The sequence below is a fragment of the Rousettus aegyptiacus genome, unplaced genomic scaffold, assembly GCF_014176215.1.
Source record: "Rousettus aegyptiacus isolate mRouAeg1 unplaced genomic scaffold, mRouAeg1.p scaffold_m13_p_5, whole genome shotgun sequence".
Taxonomy (NCBI): domain Eukaryota; kingdom Metazoa; phylum Chordata; class Mammalia; order Chiroptera; family Pteropodidae; genus Rousettus; species Rousettus aegyptiacus.
Window position 1 is genome coordinate 19,626,097 of NW_023416308.1, and position 21,182 is coordinate 19,647,278.

General features: G+C 43.8%; 1 protein-coding gene and 1 pseudogene across 3 annotated transcripts in view; one reads left to right on the forward strand and one right to left on the reverse strand.

Annotated features, from left to right (window-relative positions):
• SEZ6L (seizure related 6 homolog like) overlaps positions 1-21,182 on the reverse strand; it is a 169,419-nt gene that overhangs the window by 76,044 nt on the left and 72,193 nt on the right. The gene's annotated exons all lie outside the window — the stretch shown is intronic.
• Positions 2,928-3,046, forward strand: LOC118603089 (annotated as a pseudogene).

A 21,182-nucleotide genomic window follows, 5' to 3' on the forward strand; every position in this document is an offset into this window, starting at 1 on the left:
CAGGACTGAAATAAACAGATTTGTATTCCATGTCCTCCCTCCACTTGGAGATGAGTTTATTGGCAGGGACATGAGTGGCAGAAGGCTTGGGTCATTGATTGAGCACCTGTGATTCAACACCTCCTTCGTGAGGGCACCGGAAAAGCCCAAGACCCTCAGTGGATGGTGACAGGAAAGAAAATCAAGACCCTGAAGCAAAGCCCCATTGCATTCTCCCAGGCAGTTCACCCTCTGCGGGAGGAGAATGCAAATTCCCTCAACAGGGGATCAGCCCAAACCAGAGCATCTAAGTGATCGTCTTTACCAGGCTTAGAATCCAACACTAAAACACTTGTCTAATGTGATTATTTTCAGTGATGCTGTGTAGTTGCACACAGAGGATGGGAAACATCCACACAGTAGGCCAGATCCCATGGGCAGTTGAAGCACCAGGGCTCCTCTGTTCAATACAGTCCAGTGAGATATTGGATGAGCTCAGCTTTTCATTTTTATAATGCACCAAAGAACGCAAGTCTCACCATGAGAGAAGCAAAGAGAGCAAGTTACATCTTAAAAGAAGACACTTTGAGCTATCTTATTATTCCCATAGCCATTATTATGGAAATTCTGCTTCTCTTTCGAACTGTGCTCCATAACTCGAGCCCATTCCACCTGCCAGAGAGATCTTTCCAAACCATCCCCTGCCACTGGCCGGTGGTCCTCTCTGGTGAACTTGACACTCTGCCTTTTCCTAGAAGGTTCCTGGCGACCTGTTCCAGCAAGCCTCCCCATTCCATTTCTCACTGCCTGGCGCATCACAACAAAACTATTTCAGTTCTCCTGAGTTCAGTCAACGTCTCTCTCTTTTCCCCCGCTCTAATAGCTCCATTGCTTTGCATATTATGCCGTTAACCTCTCGCTGCATTTACTCTCCTTCCCTGAACTCTTAACACCACCAAAAAGGTACATTACATCATCAATCACACTATCTTACCTGTCGCTTCTTTCTTGTCTTCCCTACTAGACGTAAGTTCCCCCAGCAGAGACAGCACTTCTGTTTCATTCACCACTGTCCCCCTAGGACCTAGTCTATGGCCATAGGCCTGACATATGGTAGGCCCCTCAAATATCTATTTAATGAATCACGAGTGTGCCTGCATCGCTGGCTGACGACAAGACTCGGTGTATTAGATAAGGCCCACCTCTGTAAGTGAGGAGTGTAGATGAGTAAATGGTTTACACTACCGGCTATCATAAAGGTGAGCCCTTGGTCAACCTCATGCTTGATAAGCATGCTTTGGTTTACAAGATCGTGAATGGAAAGATGTAACGTATACCTGAGTCGTTTTAATTACAAACATAATTTCATCACGGTACAAGCAGAGTAGAAAGGCCTCCCATCCCCATAAATCACATGGTTTGCCTTAGCAACCGGAGGGCAGAGAGAAGCCCAGCTAGTGAATTTGTTTGGTCTCTTCATTTTTTTTTTTTCCTGGCACTGTCCAGCATGCTATAGTCACATGGGTGGAGGGAAAATTTGGGAGTGAGGTATGCGTCACCCAAAACAGCACACCGAACTGCACCTGTGAGCTGACACCCCAACCCCTCCTGAGTCTGCTGCAGAAACTCAGGGGGCTGCAGGAGACTTGCAGCAGGTGTTAAAAGGACAAGATCATGTAGGCAAGAAAGGACTCTTTCAGTATTTCGGCTACAAGAGTAATTATCCGATAATTGTCCTCTGTGAGCTGGCTTCGCCCCCACAAATGGGCCTCCTTTGTAATTCATGTTGGGTTCAGAAAGCCTTGAACATTCTTTTATGTCCAGTTATGTCTCATCAGAGCATCAGCCGGGCAGTGCATCCATCTTCCCCTTGAATGAGCCCTGATAGCTGTTGGCACAGGGGTGTGATCCTGCCTTTGTATCTTTAACAATCTGATTAACTGTGGTTGACATCAGTGCCAAATGATTAGCATTTAAACATCCCTCTCCCTTCCCACCTCCATCCCCACCTCCCTCTGCCCACCCCTACTCCATTCATGTCTCATGGTGGACTTTGTGATTTCTTGACGGTAGTGAGGGGGAGAGGAACACAGTGTGATTTATTTGTGTACACGAAAATCAGTGAGTCATTGAGTGAGGGCTGGGAGACAGACACACAAGACAGCTCATAGAGGAAACCCACGGTGGGAAATCTATCTAGATTCAATTACTTCTCTACTCCTATAGACAAATATAATACTTGCAGACGAATCCAGATGGTTTGCAAGAGAGTTTAAAAGACATCATAAGCTGACAATTTCTCTTCACCTGTTTGCTCAGCTTCACAGGTAAAAGTAAAGAGCAAATCATTACCCCAGGATGCTTGTAAGATGTGCTCAGAGCTGGAGAATACCTAGGAAGTCAGGAGGCCTGGCCTTCGCGCTGGTTTTACCACCAAATTACTATGTGACTTTGAGCAAATTCTCTCTCTCACAGCCTTCATTTCTGGCTTTGCAAAGTTAGGACTGTGATCTTTGCCTGATCAACCTTAACAAAACAAAAATTGGGGAGGCAGGGGGTGTTTTGTGTGTGATTGAGTTTTAAGATGTTCGAAGCAGCTTTACAACTGCAAGGCTTAATTTGTTTCATTTCAGAGATGAGGGCAGCCTCCCTTTAGATGTAATGCAGACAACAATGGCTCTATTTTCTGTGGACAAATAAGACATTCTCAGGGCTTTACCTGTGGCATTGAAATGCTGAGGAAGTGTTGATAGGTAGTGAAGTCAGGATTTGAGCCAGAGCCTATACAGTCAACCCTTAGACAACATGAGTTTGAACCACACGGGTTCACTTTTTTTTTTTCCAATAAATGCTGTAAATGTATTTTCTTTTCCTTGTGATTTTCTTAATAACATTTTCTTTTTTCTGGCTTACTTTACTGTGAGAATACAGTATGTAATATACATAACATCTACAGCCATGCCACTCTGAACAAGCCCAATCCCGTCTGATCTCAGAAGCTAAGCAGGTTCTGGCCTGGTTAGTACTTGGATGGGAGACCACCCAGGAAGACCAAGTGCTGTAGGCATAAAAAAAACAAAAAACAAACAAACAGGGATTGTAAGATGACAAGGGCCTTGCAATCTGTGAGGTCAACCAACAGTTGCCTCGCCTTAAAAAAAAAATGCACATAACAAACAAATATGTGTTAATTGGATATGTCATTGGTAAGGCTTCTGGTCAACAGTAGGCTAACAGCAGTTAAGGTTTTGGGGAGTCAAAGTTGTATATGGATTTTCGACCACATGGGGGGTCGGTGCTCCTAACCCCCACATTGTTCCATGGTCAACTGTATTTGTTCTATGTCTCTCCTCCAGTTGGCCCTGAACCCTGGCCTGGATGCTTCCAGAGCGAATGCCAAGTGGTGTACAAACAAATGAGCACAGGATCTGCTCTAGCCAAGAGTTCCCCAGAGACTAAGGAAAACACTAACTGTGCCCTACAGGTGGCAGAAAACCAGGTGCTCCTCCTGAGGACTGGACTGCAGAGAAAAGTGAAAGAACAACCTCTACAAAGGCAGAACCCAAAGGCACTTCCAAGGTGAGGGAATTTGCTGAACATCCCTATTTTACAGATGGGCAGACTGAAGCCTGTGGTGTGAAGGAAAAAGCTCTGAATTAAGACAGTCAGGATGCCTCATTAACTTACTCTGTGGCCTTTGTTAAGTCCATTCTCATCTCTGGGGCTCAATTTTACCCTCTGTATAATAGAATAGTTTCTTCAAACAAAACTGTAAGAGGAATGACAATATATACTTATGCATTAAAGGATTAACTCAGCAGGTGTGGACTGTCCACACCCTGCTCTTTCTAGAGAAAGGTCCCTGGCTCCTGGAAGGGAATCCCTAAGACCCTGGAATATCCTGCCTGATGAAAATGTGTTTGTTTACCTGCGGGCATTGGGCCCTGCTAGGTACTCTATGCTAACAGTGTGATTTATGATGGGAGCCTTGGGCTTGGTATCAGTTTAACCTCTGAGGGTCTACAGACAAAGGTCAGCCACATGAGTGGTCACTTATGTCTGCGTGACCCACTGTCAGTAAAATCCTTGGATACCAAGGCTCAGGTGAGCTTGCTTGGTTGACAATGTTCTGTGGATGTCATACCTCATGTTGGGAGTAAGCACTGTCCACAGAACTCCATTGGGAGAGGACAGCTGGGAGCTTATTCCCAGTTGCTCCCAGGTTCTGCTCTACATGCTTCTTCTCTTCGTTGATTTTAGTCTGTATCCTTTCCCTGTGACAAACCGGAACTCTGGGTATGATGGTTTTTCTGAGTTCTGTGAGTCCTTATAGCAAATTATTAAACCTGAGGTTGGTCTTGGGAACCACTGAACCCCCATAATCAGCCAAAAATGGGTCAACATGGGTTGAATCAGGAGTTGGGGTGGGGGTCTGAGAGCTGCCTTCAAAGTTTTGCCTTTACCTGAACCACCTTTGATGATGATGATGATGATGATGATGATGATGATGATGATGGAGGCTAATGGGGGCAAGTGCCTACAACATACCAGGTCCTATAGTACATGCTTTCAAGTGGATCATCATTTCATTTCTTCTTCTCAACATCCCTGGGAGGCAGGTAATATTGTTTATTACCCCCATTTTACAGATGATGAAACTGAGACTTAAAGAAGTTTGGTCACTTGCCCAAAGCAACATAACTAATAGCTGGCGGAGTTGGGATTTGAATACAATTTGTAAAACACTGGGCAGAATGGTCTCTCATACCCTTACAGATCTGATGTCATACAGATAGGTGATTTTTAAGGAACAATTTACGTTTTGGGCCCACAGCTGAGAATTCTAGGGTTTCTGCATATCCCCACTTTTCCCATGCAGGCTACCTTCTAGGTCAACTTCAAGGGTGACTTGGGCCAGAAATAGGAGAAAACATTCCCTTGTAGTTCCCCATTTCTCTCCTATCTCATCCCATCCCACCCATTCTATCCCATCCTATTGCATTTTATCCTCCTCTTTCTCATTCTATCCCATTCCACCCCTCCTAACCCATCCTATCCCATCCCATCCTATCTCAATTCATCCCATCTTATTTATCATTACAAATTGACCACACACTGTGTTGGGGGAATACAGTATGCATAGCACACATTTCTACAGCCTCAGCTTCCACAGGTCAAGGTTCTCACCAAGCAGATGAGCTCAGTGTATGCTGAGGAGCAGCCTGGCACCATCTAATGCCAAACCCCAGGCTCCTCCATCTCTGTCTCCTGGGCCTTGATGTCTTCCTCTTGGAGTTCAGCCAGCCTCTGCCCAGAGCCTAATGAGCTCTTGCAGCCAATAAGAACAATGCCTCGGGTGTGTGCGGGCCTGAGGCTGGGGTGGTGCACAGAGCCTCCCTTCACTCCCAGGCCTGCCTGGTGGGCAGGTGGTGGGTGTGGGCCTTGGGGTAATACTGGAGGGGGCAGATTTGACAGTCCTCAGAGTGGCCATTGTCAGCCTCCCAACCAGCAGAGACTACACAGAGAGCCTCAGTATCCTGGTGCCCACCTGGCCCCCATCATGGGCACTCTGCCTGTACACACTGGCACCAGGCCATCTCCATGGGTGGAGGAAGGATGTTCTTTTATTCACTCAGCAGCCAACTCTGCCAAGGCTGGCTCAGCGCACGTGGGGCTTGCAACAAAGAGAAAGAGATTGATGCAGAGAGACAAAGAAGGAAAGGCAACCATCTCCCTTTCTCATGAACAATAACTGTAGTTTCATTCCCGATGCTACTAATACATTTTACGTAATGGTAATAACAGCTACCAGTTTTGAACCTTATGATGTGCTAAGTGTTTTACACACACCGTCTCATTTAATCCTCAGAACTACTCTGTGATTTAAGACTGTTAGTTTTCCCACTTTGCAGATGGGAAAACTGAGACTCAGGAACCTTCATTCACCCAAGAACACACTGGGAGGGGGTGGTAGAGCTGGGATTCAATCCAGGTCTGTTCGAAATACAAGTCCCTTAACATCTAGCTCTACTCCATTTCGGGTACTGTTCAAAGCATTCTAAGTACATTGTCTTATTTATTTTTCACAATCGCAATTTGTTCATTCACCTATACCGTTACACAATCATTCAGCAAACTCCCTGAAAACCCACTGGGTGCCAGGCACTGAGATCAACGATATGGAAGGCAGTGTAAAATATGTGGGAAACGGTCTCTGTTCCCAGATGGAGGTGGGGATGAAAGGGAGGTGAGCTAACTCCAGAACCCCTGCTTTTCCTTCCAAGGCACCCACACCTAACTGAAGGTGTGGAGCTAGGAGCAAGGAGTGTCTTGGGGTTTGTTCTTAACCCCTGCCTGGCCTGAGTTTTCCACTTGGCATAAGGTAACTAGATAGAGCCTGGCTGAGTGATAAGAGCATTAGCTGAGAACTCAGGTCCCTTGTGTCCAACACCTAAAGTGAAGATGGTCATGTAGGCCATATTTAGAGTCTCTGGCTTCCAAACATATTTTTTCATGCTTTTCATAAACTTTTACTGAAGTGTAATATATACATGGAAAAGTCCACTCGATGAGCTTACTCAAACTGGACATACCTGTAGAACTAGCAACCAGATCAGGAAGCAAAAGTTATCAGCACATACTATATTTTCTGGTCATATTCCCCTCAAGGTGTTCCCTAGTGTGCCTTCTGCGTTTGAGGATCAGTTTTGGCTGCTTGTGAATTTACTGGATAATTATGCAATATATTCTCTTTTGTATCTGACTTCTTTCACTCATTATATTTGTAGGATTAATCCACGTTGTTGAGTGTCGTGGTAGTTCATTCCTTTTTTATTGCTGCATAGTATTCCATTTTATGACTATACCACCAATTATCCATTCTATTGCTAATGTGGATTTGAGTTGCTTCCAGTTCTTGGCTATATGAATAGTATAACTGTGAACATTTTATCACATGTATTTTGGTGCACATGTATACTCATTGCTGTTGGGCATATTTCCAACAGAATGCTGGTTATACAGTATGGCATGTTCATTTTTAGTAGATACTGCCAAAAATTTAGTACAAATCTTCTGATTTTGATAAAAAAAATCTATCCAGCTGCCTTCCTACAATGCAGTAACTAGCAGACTGACAGAAACCTAATTCTGTTTATATAAATACCAATAATAATTACTATTTTCAGTGCTGTTCTGTTGTTCCTATCCTTCTAGGACTTGGGAATGAAGGCACATGCTGAGCACCACATGAATGGTTTGGACAAAAACTTGAACCAAGCGAATACTCAAAGAGGCCAATCAGACATTATTCCAATGCAAATTTTCACTTCCCAAAGGATGGCGGGCCACGTTTCATCCTCATTTTGGTGTCTGGATCATTAGTGGACACCTTATTACATCCTTGAGTGGGGATTGCTTCTTGCAGCTCCCTCTTTAACTAAGCAGAAAATAAATCCAGGGGGTTTGGCTTGCCTGTAATGAGATTTCGAGGTGGCTGCCCATGTAGAGGGGCGGGACAGCGGGGGTAGGGGGTGGACAGTGGGGAAGGCAGAGAGTCAAGTGCAGAGCTGCAAGTGGCCAGGAGACATCGGAGAGTGCTTTCCATGAGGTCCAGGCTTTGGCTACCAGGCTTTGAGCTGGAGGCAATGCATCCCCTGTGTGCCATCTTGACTGCCTCTTGGATGAAAAAGAGATAAAAGGAGGGGTGCAAAGATAAAATTTGGCAATTCTGCAATGGTCCAGAATTTAAATCTCTAAGAGATCTGAGTCCACGTCATTACACTGCAGGGCACTGGAGACATCCATAGCTTCTATTCTGAAAACTTGCCTCCTTTTTTTTTTTTTTCCCCACACTGTCTTTGCTGGTGCTATTTCCTCCACCAAATGTGCTTAACTCCCTGGCACACAAAACCATGGGCACATGTGCAAGCATGTGTGCATCACACACACACATGCACACACACACACACATCGCAACCATCGGCATCAACACCTTCATTCTAAAACGTTTGCTAATTCTGCTATTATTACTTAAGCTTCCTGCTTTTGTTGTTGCTTTTTTGTTTGTTTGTTTGTTTTAGACATGTAAAAGAATTTTTACTGTATAATTGGGAAAACTGAGCCCCAGGAAGGTGACTTGTCCAATGTTACCCAGGAAGTAATGAAGATGACAATAAAACCACAATAATAACAATATTTCAACAATAATAATTGAGCCCTTACTATGTGCCAAGTACTGGGCTCATCACTTTACCATGCATCATCTTATTTAATACTTCTGTGTCAAGTCATGTGCTTTTGTTCATTTTATAGATAAGAAAACTGAAGTTCAGAAAAATAAAATTATTCCAAATCTCCTGGAAGTAAGCTTAGCATTGTTCCCAGGTCTGTCCTCTTCCAGGGCAACTGTCTTTAACTGCGTCTTGTGCCCTTGGCTCTCTGGGTCCTTCTCAGTGCTCTTCTTCCTGAGAACATTCTTCTCCTTCTTGCATGACTTCTCTCCCCTTTTTTCCTGGTCCTCTTCCTTTGTGCAGTAGGCTTGAAACATAGGAATGACAACTCATTGGCCATAGCTAGATTGACACTGGTGGGTGAGATAATACAATATCGATCTTCCCAGGTAAACTCTATTCCTTGTAGCTGAGTGGAAGGGAGATTAATGCAGGGCCCTGGCAGAGAGCAAACAGCATCTGTAAGGCAGCTTCTGTGACAGGCAGGGTAACATGCTTTATTAGCCTTATGACAAGACAATGTTTTGCCATAATTTTTGATCAGAGACTGGGTGATGTTAACATCCAAATATGTTTAGGAAGTAGTAAATAAAAAATAAAGTCAATTGTGGGAGCTGGTGGTTTGAAGAGTGGTGTTAACCTCAGCTTTCCAAAGGGGCACAAAAAGTTCAATGAATGCTCAGACTTCCAAGCCACGAAGCCAGGGGCTCCAACGCTGACCCTGGGACAGTGTCGGCAACACCTCGCCATGCTCAAGATTTAATCATGCATTTACTTTCCTGATCCTCTACTAGAAAAACTTGGGTATTGCTTTCCTCCAAAACAGTATTTTTCAAAAGACCACTTGCAGCAGAATCTTCTGGGCTGATTTTTCAAATGCGGATTCCTGGGCTTCGACCTAGATCCAGTGAATTAGAATTTTGGGGAATGGGACCACGGAGTCTGCACTTTTACCAAGTACCCCAGCTGAGTCACATGCCCACTGGTGTTAGAGAACCATTGCTTGTGAGACTTTCGGGCATGGAGAAAATTACATCCCATAATAGCCCTATAACTATGCAAAGTTGCATTGAATTGCATTGTAGTTGATCCTGTAATATTTTATAGCACTTTTTCAAGTACGCTGCATAGTCACATTCATTGCTTAATTTGACCTTAGAACAAAAAACCTTGTAGAGGAGAAATTATCCTTCCTGTTTTATAGATGAGGAAACTGAGGCTCAGAGAGGTAAAGAACCATGCCAAAGGCCTCACATCCAGTAAGCGAAGCAGCCAACATGCATTCCATAGCCTTCCCTCAATCACAGCTTGCTTGCTAGGATTTTCCCTAGGCCAGTAGTTCTCGACTGGGGGTGACTGAGATATTTAGCAATGTTGGTTGTCATGACCGGAGTGGGGAGTGCTACTGACATCTATTGGGTAGAGGTCAAGGATGCTGCTCCCCACCCTACAATGTCCCCCAACACAAAGAGATACTGGCCTCTGCACCTACTCTATCCTACCCAGATTTTATTCTAAGTTCACTGGGATGCTTCCGGAGAGTTTTTAATGCAAGGGGTTATATGATTAGATTAAGGCTTTGAATCCCTCTAGCTGAGAAGGGAGAATGGACTGTAATGAAAAAAAAGTAAACCAGTCTGGGAGACTGGTTTATGAAGCTAATTTAAGAGACATGTGCACTCGGCCATGCCGTCCCTCCGCTCTGAGCCTCAGTTTCTTCTTATGTAGAACAAGGATAGAGTGATTAGGCTAAACGAGAGTTCTCTTATCTCTTTAAAACCATTCTATGATCTAATTCTGTTTAATTTTCTGTTAATGCTGGGTGACCTCCTTTGGAAGGCGAGACCAGATCTGAGAAGCTAGCCCTTGTGAAAGGCAGAATCATTGTACAATTTGGCTGATCCATCTTCCCGCCTCATCAGCCAGATTTGCTCCACGTTAAAAAGGAACTCCCAAGGCAGAGAATGCTTTGGGAGGAAATTGGATTGAAATTTAATTGATGGCTTGGGCAATACGCCACAGCCATTAAATTACTCTGAAAATCCAGCCTGTTGTTCTATACAGAAGTAACATGGCTTTATTTGGATAATACCATGCGTGTGAATTCAGTTTCTTCCCTACTGAACCCACTGTGAGTAAAAGCCTCTCTTTGATGCCAGTGGGCCAGATGCAGGCCAGCAACACCCCTCGTACTCCCTCCCCCATCCTACCTACATGGCCTTTATACACATCCTCATTGGGAGGGTCTTGAATTCAGCAGATCCTCCAACTCTACCTCCTGTCTCTATTTTTTTCCAGTCACTTCCCATATGATTTCCAGTCACTTCCATTATGAGTCACTCCCTGCCTTAAAACCCCTCAGTGGATCTCTATCATCTGTGTCAGCAATCCCAAATTCACGACTCTGGGAGCTAGTGAGAGATGTGCCACAAGTGTGAGTTTGGAGATGCTTTCTTCTCCTCTTGGATAATTACAATGCCCACCTTCATAGTAAAGGCTTTGACAAATCCTGCAGCAAAAAGAAGAAAATGTGTCCAGCTTAATTTAAGCTGTTTCTCCAAGTCATTTGCATATGAATTCCACCCCACCCCCCAAACTCTCCCTTTATCTACATCTCACTATTTATGTCTTGTAAAGTAGGCTTTCACAGAAATCCAGTCTGGGAAACACTGACCTATACACAGAAATATAAAATCTTTAGTCTGGCATTCAAAGCTCTCCATGGAAAGATTCTTGAATACATGGTCAGCCTCACGTTCTATCTTCCAGCACTCACCTTCCAGACGTTTCAAAATCTTTAAGATTTTCTAAATCTCATGTTTTGGAATTGTACTGGTCACAACCAAACCTGGAGTCACTGAATCCACTGAATCATATTTTCACCACTTTCCAGTAGCATGAGCTTAAAGAGTTAGCTCCAGTGACCTCGGTCTCTGTAAAATGGGTACAAGAGCCCCACCTCACAGGGTAGTTGTAAGAAGAAAATGAATGGATGTAAGTAAAGGGTCTAGGACATAGTAGACACTCAATAACTATTAGCTCTTTGTTTAATTATATCGTTGTGCCTTCATACACACTATTCCCTCTGTCGGAAATTCTCTCTCTCTCTTTCTGTCTCACCTTGGCCATCTGGTAAACCTCTACTGATCATAGATGTCATAGGCCTGATATCATCTCTCTGCAGAGCCTTTTTCACATCCCTTTGGGAGAAATAGGGACTCTCTCCCATCCTCCTGCAGGACCTTGACCTTCTTTCCCACCTTCCCTACCTCCTTCCCTCCTTCTTTCCTTTTCTCCTTCCTTCCTTCCTTCCTTCCTTCCTTCCTTCCTTCCTTCCTTCCTTCCTTCCTTCCTTCCTTCCTCTTTCCTTTATTTTTAAAATTTAACTGAGCCCCAACTCTGGGCCTGCCACTGTTCTAGGCATTGAAAACAGAGCGGCAACAGGACTGACTTGGTCTCTGACCTCCTGAAGCTGAATGTCTAGAAGGAAAGACAGACATGAAATAAAAAATGACACAGACATTAACTGCAATCAGGCTGAGAGCTATGGGAACACTTACTGGGCCCTGGTTTCTATTCTTGCTCTTAATATCTGCATTTTAATGACTTGTTTTCAGACACCTCTTCTCCACCAGACAGGGACTTCTTCAGGGAGCTGGAGAGTGAGTGCCTGGAGCATAAAAGATGCACCTGAAATGTTTGTTGAATAAGGGAAGGGTCTGGGAGCAGCAAAGGTTGGGGATGACCCTTATCCCCCTGCCCCTTTTGACCAAACATACCTGGCAGCTACTGGAACATCTACCCCTTGAAACGAACCAAAAGCCCAATCCCTTAAGGAGGAGAAGAGAGAATGACCTGGTTTATTCTATTTGAAGAGACTCAGAGTTCCCAGTGCCCCGGGTGCCTCTCAGAGCTCCATTTTTATTTCTCAAAGAAAAATAATAAACCAGGTTACTGCTAAAGAAGATGAATAGGAACAGAGGCAGGCTTACTGCCAGTCTGCAGCCCTCTGAGGGGCTTTCCTTGTCAGTTCCAGTGAGGGGGAGAGAGAAAAGAAATGGCTCTTCAAATAGCTCTTCTCTTTTTGGGGAATATGTAATTGTCTCAATTAAAACACAGACCAGAATATTTAATGGCACGGAAATTGATTTTGATGCTATTTAAATAATTTCCCCCGAGAGAAAATGGGTATTACTTGGCCTAATTTGGTGGAAGCAATCATCTCCTACCCAGCTCAGTACTTGAGTGCATGAGCAGATCTGAATTTGTGTCAAGCTCAGAGGTCTTTTCCAGACGACCAAAGCGGGAAGAGCCTGAGCCACTCAGGTCAACTAGAGAGGTGCACAGGGTCCAAATTTAAGAAAACTTGCCCCAATGATACCATCTTTAGTGCCTCCCAGGGCACTGTGTCCCTGTCACTGTCCCAGATATCATTAAGAGTAGGAGCTAAGTGAAGGAGGGGTCAGTGATTCATGGTCCTCTGTAATTCCTCCACCCCTAAAAACACATCTAGTACAATATGAACACATCATGCCCTGTAGGATAGCCACATATCAGTTCTAAGTTGCCTTTTTTTGGGAGAGGATACAAGGAAGAAAATCATCCTGCATTTGCTTCTCACTAGGCACTCTGCTAGGCACTCACAGTTCCTCCATGAAAATTCCACAGCAGAAATTATTAATGACAAAGGGAAATCCATGGGTTGGAATCAGGGATCAGCAAACTACAGTCCATGAGCCAAATCTAGCCCACCATCTGCTGTTATAAATAAAGTTTTATTGGAACACAGCCATGTTTTCTCTTTTACAGATTGTCTATGGCTGCGACAGCAGAGTTGAGTAATTGTCTCAGAGACCGAATGGCCTGAAAGAGCTAAAATATTTACTATCTGGTCCTTTATAGAAAAAAGTTTGCCAACCTTTGGTTTGAAGTATGAATATATGACATTACTATTTTACTAGTAAAGAAAATTGAAAGGCAAATTTTCAGCAATTTCATGTGGTTTAATCTAATGCCTCATTTTGTGTTAAACTCCAGAGATTGTACAGCTTGTTTCATTCATCTTCCTCATTTTTGTTTGTATAGTAAATAGAACTGAAGCTCAGAGAGGTTAAGTGACTTGCCCAAGGTCACATACCTGGACAGTGACAAGGTCAGGCAGGACACAATCTCAGGAGCCCAACTCCAAGATAACTGCCCTTTCTGCACCCTGCAGCTCCTCCAAGAGCGTCCTGACAAAGTCTGTGCTCTGTTGTCAACCTTCGTGTCCTTGAAGTCACCAATATGAACATCCTCCCCTGCAGTGCTTGCCCTAGCAAATGCGGCCTCAGAATCTGAGAAGAATCCAGAATTGGAATGACGTTGAGTCTATTCCTTGTGTTACTAGCAGTAAATTTTGTGATCAGAATCCTTGATCTTATAGGTGGTCAAGGGTCATCTTAATTGTCCTTCTTGAAGGGTTCAGTGTTATCTCAAAAGCAATAGGGTGTTTTAAATAGGGGATGAAGGTGACATCACTTGATTTGCAGAGGTCACTCTACTTTTGGCTGGACCTTGGAGATGGGACAGATGATGAGGCTGAAAAATAAATAAGATTTAAGACAGACCTGCTTAGAGTTAAGAGGTCTTGGGATTGGATTGGATATGGAGAGGGAAGGGGTTCATAGAGGAGGTGGTGTCAAGGATGATGCCCAGGTTTCTGCTTAAGCAACCACATGGAGAGAAACACTCCTAGGAAGGGAACTGCTGAGCAAGGGCTAGTTTGGGGAGGAAGATCAGATTTATCATGTAGGTCACTGCAGAAAGGGGAAATTGACGATCTCAGTTGCTTAAGAAGAATAAGTACAATAATGTTTGTTCAGAGCTAAGCATACAGTCTGTGTTTCTTAAATATATGATCTAAGAAGGTAAAAGGAGATAATTGAGGCCTGTGGCAGGATGGAGAAAAGGTGGCTTCTGGAGTTAGAGAGACCTGGGTTCAAAGGCTGGGTCTTACCTAGTGACCTTGGATGCCTTATTTCACTGAGCTGAGTTTTGGTTTCTTATCTGGCAACATGGAGACATGGATGAGCAGGCGTGTGCTAAGTGATTGACATCCATGTCTCTATTAACTCTCATATGTGCCCTGGCAGCTTGGGGCTGCCACTACCAGCCTTGGGTCACAGAAGAGGGCAATGAGGCTCAAGGAGGAGAATGTATCAGCTTCGGGGTACGCATTAAGCAGTGGAGTGGGACTGGGAATCCATCCAGGCCCTTGGGCTCCGCAGTGATTACGGTATCCAGGACTAATGTCTGCCTCCTGGGTGGCTGTAAGAATGAGACCAAGGGAAAGGCTAATGTGGTGTCTGGCACCCAGTAGACAGACTATGGGCAGCAGGAAGTACTGGTTGGTGTCAAATCCTTCCCATAAGAGTTTAAGGAAATCAAGTTTGAGTATTCTGGGAGGCTCCCTGGAGAGGGTGGCATTAGATCTGAGATTGAATGCTAGTCAATCTAGTAGAAGAACACTATGGGAAGAAGGAAGATGGGTGTGGAAGCTCTAAAATATGAGATTAGTCACTATGGATTGAAAAGAAACCAAAGTTCTGTGTCTTATGCTCAAATCATTCCCTCATCCTTTTGATCTCTTTGGGATTCTAGTGACCTCATGTTGGTCTCTCTTTAGAAATTGAACTTTTTAATGGTTAATAATTTGAGCTTCACATCTTGGACTTTCAACAGCCTCCGATCAAACCGTGCACATGTTGGTCCTCCTTGTCTCCATCTTGCCCTTTCTCACTCAGGCTGTTTGCTTAAACATCACCTCTGTAGATTTCTAGACTAGGTCAGTCCCCATTACATGCTCCCTGAGCTGCTCGTGCTTCTAATTACTTCTTTACCATTTGTCCTTCCCCTTAGGAAAGGTGCCCGAGAGTGGGAACACAATCTATTCTAACAAATTTAGTACCAGCAGCTCTGAGATGGGCACAGACTAGAAGTTAAATAAATACTTGAACAAACAAATGAATGAATGCATTTGTATACTCCATTACTGTTTGATCACTTGATTCCTATTCCTGGAATTCCTTTCACCCTAGTATAACCCAGCTCCCTCCCCCTGGAGACAAGAGGAAATCCAAATAATTTCACTAGGGTTTCAAGACAGGACCAAACTAAACTCCCCGATCCTATTTCCCTCTGACTCTGGATCATTAGGCTTGCTCTTCTCCTCCTTGGAACATTCACATGATTAAAGCCCTTTGGTACCCTCTGTTGCTCCTCCTTGATCAATTCCAACTCTTCCTTCAAGCTGTCCCCAATCAGTTCAATTCAAAGGGACTTCTCCGAAATACCTGTATCTGTTTTGTATGAGCCAGTCTTATCTATCTATCTATCTATCTATCTATCTATCTATCTATCTATCTATCTAATCCTTGTTTTACCTGTGTCTACCCCACCACCTCAACTATATTCTTTCAAAGGGGAGGCCTTACTTAGGCCAACTTTGTATTCTTGTACACCAGTGCCATAGGCTTTGTAGGTACATGCTACTGTCAACATAAGAAATGTCTAAACCTGTTGAAAATTTTTCTAACAATTTATTTGGGCCAAACTGATGACATGTGCCAGAGAGCAAGATCTCAAATGCTCTGGAGAATAACGGTTCTGCAGCTTCTCTTATGCATTTGAAGTTAGAGAGGGAATGTAAGGAAAATTAAATGGAGATGGGAAGAAGCAAGGCAGGAATTGGATTATAGGATAATTAACAAGATTATGTGCTCTCTTGAGGGTGGTTATGTCTTATTTCAAAGGTGTGTTAACCTAGATGCACAGAAACAATGGACAAGGCTTGCTTAAGGCAAAGACAAAACTTTTACTAAAAAGTTATAGGCCTGGGGCATAACAACCCACCATGACCTACCCATTTAGGATTTTATGTTCAGATCACCCTGTGAAGTTACTTTCTATAGAACCTTTTTTTTTTTTTTTTTGCTCCACACTACTTAACTCCTATGTGTAACATCCATTTCACCTTTAGCTATTTGTTCAATGACTGTCTTCCCCATTAGATTGTACCCTCCATGGGAGCAGGGACCCGATTCATCTCTATACCCCCTGTTTCCTGATCCCTTGCCGTAGATAAGTGCTCAGTAGGTGTTTGTTGGATGAATACACCAAATACATACCTCAAACTGATGTTTATCTTTGCACCACATGTATTTTATTTCCCCATTAGATCTCTAAGGATGATAAATCATGACATGGGAATCCAAGGTCCCAGGGCGAAAGTCATTTTGTAATGGTTCAAAACATAATCAAATATTCCTAAAATTAGATGCCTAATTGGCCATGCATAAGTCATGGCTCATTTTTTTCTCTTCAATAGCACTGAAATCATAAACTTTTCATCAAGAAGTTAAGAGAAATTACAAGCACAGGGAGAGATATGACAGACATGACCAGTATTCCAGGATTAGAAGAAGATGTTGTAAGTACCCTGTAGCACACTGATATTTCATTGATGGCTACTCGCTTGGGTGCCTTTTCTAAATACAGGAGCTATTCCTGAAAGGATTGTGCCCTTAAAAGCTCCTACATCTGTGTTAAGACATTTCAGGGTCCTCACCAACTCTAGTCTCCTCTTTATCCTCCTGACTCCTTTTTCTGCCATGCTCTCTCCTGCTGTCCCATTCTTTGTACTCAGTTTCTGCCTTTCCATGATCCCTATGGATCTGTGCTCTTGGTCTTTCTTAGCAGGCTTTGCAAGCTGAGTTCAGAAATAAAGCTGGTTAGAACAGAGGAGTCTTGGTGCTGTGATCTCATGGGTTCCTCAGTTTTACCTGTGTACCTCAGATTGCCCTTCAAGGAAAAACTCTATTTTGAACATCATTACTATAGGCATTGGAGATTTGCCCCTAATTCTTTCCAAGATTGTTGAAGATAGAGGGAGATATCAATAATTACGATCCTGCTACAAGAGTGCCAGCCCATTTCATCCTCACATCCTCACCCTAAACTTAACCCAAAGCTCTTTTTTCTCATTTGGGACAAAGATATAATTTTCTTTTTACTTCAATTATTGTGGTAGTCCTGTCTCAAGCCAAAAATTGAGGAGTCTTCCATTTCTGCTCCCTCCATATCCAGCCAATCACAAACTCTTGTGATTGTTCATTCTCTCAACTTCACCATTTCCTCCACCCCGAAGTGGTCATGCCCACTGGCCCAAGCTATGATCATCTCTTGTCTGGATGATTATGACAGCCTCCTCACTGGTTACCCTCATTCTGGTCTCTTCCTCCAAAAGTTTCCCCTTCTATGGTGATTTTTCTAAAATTTAAATATGACCATGTTACTTGTCTGCTTAAAATCCTTCAGACTTAAAATAAGAATATGGTTTTTGACTTCTTTAAATATTGTGTATAGGCCCTTCAATTCTAGTCCATGCCTGCATTCATAATCTTGACTCCCCCTGAGTTCCTACCCTGGATCCTTAATAATTCAATTATCTAATTATATATAAATTTCTAGATATATGTAGTATAAGCACAGTGTTTGGGAATACAGGTCCAACAGTCAGACTGCCTGGGTTTGAATACAGTTCTGCGATTTGCTAGCTGTATGTCATGTCCTTGTATCCAAGGACAGAGAAAAAAATACATAGTATTGCCTACTTCGGAACGTCGTTGTAGTGCAGATGAGAGAATTAGCACAAAGCCCTTAACACAGTCACCTTTTTATTCCTATGAAACATGCTGTGTTATCTGTGCTTGGTTCACACTGGTGCTTTTGCCCCCTCTTCTTCACCTGGTTAATTGCTAACTCCTCCTCTTCAATTCTCAATTCAGATAGCATCTCTTCCAGGAAGGCTTTTTGGATTCTTGGCCTGGGTTAACAAATCCTTGATCCCTGATCACTTCTCTTACTGCCCTGTGACCATTCGTGTGTCTGACACACACCATGTGATTTAGGGGCTGTGTCTTTCCTTTTTCCATCTTCGGTGCCTGCCATGGTGCCTGGCATAGGGGAATACTTGGGTATCATCTGTCAAATAAATGAATGTGGAACGATCAAACTCTCCTATGAGCCTATGTATATAGTTGTCCCTCAGTATCTATAGGGATTGCTTCCAGGAACACCCCCAGATACCAAAATTTGCAGATGCTCAAGTTCCTCATGTGAAATGACATAGTATTTGCATATAACCTATGCGCATCCTCCTGTATACATTAAATCATCTCTAGATTACTTATAGTACAATGTAAATTAGTTGTTAGACTGTGTTGCTTAGGGATGATGACGAGGAAAAAAAGTGTGTAGTTAGTACACATTGGCAACAATGTAACATTTAAAAAAATATTTTCCATCCTCATGGGTTGAATCCTTGGATGGAGAACCTGTGGATACAAAGGGACAAGTGTATTTCAAAGATCTCGGCTACACCCTCTCTCCTGGTCCCCCTCCCATAGCTCTCCATCCAGACCCAGGCGGAGTGGATGATCACAAAAGACTTTTTAGCTCAACTGAATTGGGAATGACAGACTCATTCCAGGAGTCCTTGTGTGGCCATCTCGACGTGGGGAGAGGACGGCTGGCTGGCAGAAACATGCTGATAAAGTGAGCCAGAGTTGGTATAAGCCATTTATTCTCTTGAAAGAACTAAAGCTAATCTTTCACAAGCAGTCTGGTTGGATTCTTGTTTCTAATACAGATGTTATCAGGGTCTTAGATGTGATAAACTCCCTGGGGTTTTTATAAAACTCTGAATGCTGGCTGCCTGAGTTAAATGCCTGTTCTTCTCTGAGTTCCAACAACTCCCTCTAAATCAGCAAGCTGCAGACAGTGGACTATAGGGAAAAGCCAGATTGTCCTTGTAGGCTGATGTAACTGACATGGGGTACTCCCTCTCCCCATGGCTGCCCCTCCTGGGTCTTCAGATCTCAGCATAAAAAATCACCTTCTCTGAAGGGCCTTCTCCAGCCACCTTAAATTAAGAAGTCCTTATAATTTTACCAATGTCCTGTTCGCTGTGAGTTCCATGAGAGCAAGAATCATTCCTGTCTGGTCTACCATTATGTACCTCGCACATAGTAAATCCTCAAAAAATATTTATGGAATGGATTAATGGAGTGCTGTGAGACCCCAAGCAATCATTTCCATTCTCTGCTTGTTTCCTCTCTTGTAAAATGAGAGAGCTGAATGGGGTTTTATAGGGATCTTTCCAGGTCCACTGTCTTTGAACTTACAGAAATGAGATCAGGAAGAAAGCATTTCATAACTAGAGCCTTCCTGGGTGCGTTCATCTAGATCAGGGTTTCTCACCCTCAACACTATTGACATTTGGGCTGGATACTTCTTTGTGGTGCGGGCTGTCCAGTGCATTGTGGGGTGTTTAGTAACATCTCTAGCCAATCCAGGCTAGAGATGCTGCTCGCAGCACCCATCCCACTTTTCACAACCCAAAATGTCTTTGGACATTGCCGTATGTCCCTTGGGGATCACAGATGCTCCCCACCCCTACTGAGAACCCCTGGCCTAGGCCATGATAGCCATGATGATTATGGAGGATTCTGAACTTCATCCTTCTTAGCATCTAATCTGAACCTTTCTTGCTGCAATAGGAGCATGCTTCCCCTGGAAAGACTGTCAGCAGGTGACAAACTCTCTCCATAGCCATGGATCTCAGACTTGATCCAGTTTCAGGCTCCCTCAGAGGACTTGTTATGATACAGAGTTCCTGTTTCATCAGATCTGGGGAAGGATGTCTGATTTTGCATTTCTGACGAGGTCCCAGGTGCTGTTGATGCTGCTGGTCCAGGGACCAGAATTCAAGGACCAGTGCCCTAAAGCAGCAGTTGCCAGCCTTGGTAGTACATGACAGCCACCTGGGGACCTTTTAGCAGTCTCACTCCAAGCCCCACCCAAACCCACTACATCAGCATTTTTGGGGTGGCACCGAGGTGACTTTGCTTTTTAAAGCTCCCGGGTGGTTCCAATGTTGCAGACAAGCCTGAGACTTCCAGCCTTGTGGTACAGACTGAGCCATGAGCATCTCTTCTACATTTGCTACCTTCCGTTCATTCAGGAAGAGCCTTTTGACCATTCTGGCCATGGGGAAATGGTGAAATGAGGAAACCTGCTTTTCAATCATGTGTGGGTCTCCCCTTCACTGAGTTGGCCTCTTATCCTCTTAGTTCATTCTCTTGTTAGCTTATCCCCTTGTTCCCATATGCCTTTGTTATTCTTTTATCCACACCTCCCTTTCATTACTTAATATCCCACCTGCTTATCTGCTTCTCACTCTTCACCTAGTCTCTTATTCCTTTCTTCTTTTTCCAGCTGTTTGCTCACTTCCCTCCTCATTTTTATCTTTGCTCATTTATTTTCCTGTCCTGCTTTGTGAGCAAGGAGGGCGGGAGAAGGATGACTAAGACAATAGACCTTCGCACATGGAGCTCTCTCCCCACCTTCCTCTCCTCCCTCCCCATCCTTCCTAATTCTCCTTGAAGTTTCAGCCTCACCATCACTTTCTTGATCTCCCAGCCTAGCTCAGATCCTTGTCATATACTATTATAACACTGCAGATCTCACGGATATAACTTTACAATGATCTTTAAATTATGTGATTACTACTTGTCTCACTTGAGGGCAGGGGCTCTGTCTGTTTTACTTTAATTGGATTCCAGCATGTAGCACAGTGCCTGCCCCTGTGTTGAAGGAATACTGCAAGCTCAGACACCTGCCGCAAGTTGCTCTCCCCTGTGTGCCTCTGGCAAGGCTCTTGGTGCTGGCGACTGGTGGGCATGGAAGCAACAGTCCCAGGACTCTTTTCCCAGTAATTTTAGACATAGATGGATTGTGAGATCACTTAGAAAGACAGAGACAAGCCTAATCCCTACCATTTTGGCAAAAGTTATCCTCAGTTCTCAAGCTGGATTCAAGTATTGCATTTTGACCCAGGCTTACAAAACCCACAGAAAGTCCTTCTCATCCATG